The sequence below is a fragment of the Propithecus coquereli genome, unplaced genomic scaffold (assembly GCF_000956105.1).
Source record: "Propithecus coquereli isolate 6110/MARCELLA unplaced genomic scaffold, Pcoq_1.0 Scaffold27, whole genome shotgun sequence".
Classification (NCBI taxonomy): Eukaryota; Metazoa; Chordata; class Mammalia; order Primates; family Indriidae; genus Propithecus; species Propithecus coquereli.
In genome coordinates this window covers 13263899-13265658 of record NW_012148285.1, presented here as the reverse complement: position 1 = coordinate 13265658, position 1760 = coordinate 13263899, and positions in this window count along the sequence as shown.

Below are 1760 nucleotides of genomic sequence, written 5' to 3'. Positions count from 1 at the left end.
ATGCAAATGGTCAGGCTCCACCCCAGATGTACCGAATCAGAATCTCTTTGGAGGCGGGGGAGAAATTTGTGTTCTAACAAGCTCTCCAGGTGATACTATGCACACTAATGTTTGAGAAGCCCTGTTCTAGAAAGCGCATCTTTCATACTGCATGGAAATCTGTCAACTTAGAGCAGGTGTGATGTTTCTAGTTTTTACCTGAATCTACCCAAAACACATATAGTCAGTCCCTGCTTTCTCTGACGGCTATCAAGAGATCTGAAGGAGCTTCTTATTCCTGGAGGGTCTTTTTAATCTCCTTGATAAACAAACTCATTTCCCACAAAGGTTTTCCATCCCTCCCTCCACCACTTTCATCTGGCTATCTAAGACACTTCAGTTTATCAACACGCCTCTCACTGTGTTGCCTGAACTCTAAACCATGAGATATTTTTGCAGGACCAACATTTCTGCACTCTCACGTAGTAAGCAAATAGCAAAGTGCTTAGGTGCTGGGACCTTGGAATCAGACAGCTAGATTTATACCCTAGTCTTGCCTTTTAAAGGCATGTGACCTTGGCCAAGTTACTTAATCTCTTCGACTCTGAAATGAGCATAATAATTACAGCACCCACCTCACGGGGCCATTATGAAAGTTAAATGAGATAATGCACAAAATCTGGCTCTTGATAAATGTTCAAAGAGTGATTATTACTAAGCAGTGGCCCATCATAAACATTCAGCCTGTGTAGTTAGAGCTGTGTCTGAGCCGAAAAGGGAGCAGTAAATGTCAGGCACCTTTGTACACAAGCCTTTGTCCATGGTCATACCATCACAAAGGCGTCAGTGCCTCTCCGTGCACCCCAAAAGCCCTCAGCTTCCTTTCCATGATTTAAGATCCCAGTCATAATTTATTCTATTGCCTTTCCCTGGTTGTCATTCATTATTTTCAGTTCCATTCAACAGTTCAACAACGATTAAGTGCCTAATATGTGCCAGGCACTACACCAAGCACCCGAGAGATACAGGTCAACATGAGGACGTTATTTTGGGGAACATCTCAGCATAGAGCAATGTTTAGCACAGAAGCCCTTTTGTTCCGACAACGTCTTAAGCAGAAATGCAGAAAAGAGTGAGGGAAGAGAGGATGCCCAGGTGGAAGCCAGGAGGGAGCCTGAGCTCTACCCATGGAGTGTCCTCCCGAACCGCACCCTCCATTCTCTGCAAGGAACCCTAAGGAATCCTGGGTGGCTGCAGAACAGTGGAAACCAGTCTACATGGTGTGGGATGTCAGAACCAGACAGGGCTGGGCTTGTAACGCATCTCCCCCCCGAGTGTTCTCTTTCTTGAGGAGTTGAAGGGAAATCTTTCTAATTCTGTGTTTCCGTTTCTGAACAAAGTTTTGTGAAAGGCTCCTTCTATCTTTCCCTCTTACCTTGGTTCCCTTCTGCGTCTCTCCAGGGGCCACTCTCTCTCCTACAACCTTCAGAACCCAGGTGGGCTGGGAGGCAGGGTGGCTTCACAAGTGCGGTGGGCCTTTCTTGGTTTTGCCTAGCCAGCATCTCTCCCCTCTTCTGCTCACAGCACCTTAACTGTTCTAAGAGGCATCGCAGCCTTTCTACTCTCAGACCGCAGCATTCAGGTGCTAGCTTCATTGGCAATTCCAGCAGGAGGCATGTGACTCAGGCTGGCCAATCAGAGCACTGCATTCCCCCCAGCCTCTGTGATTGGTTTAGTTATGGGCAGGGGACCCAATCAGAGCTGAGACTATTGAGAGATTA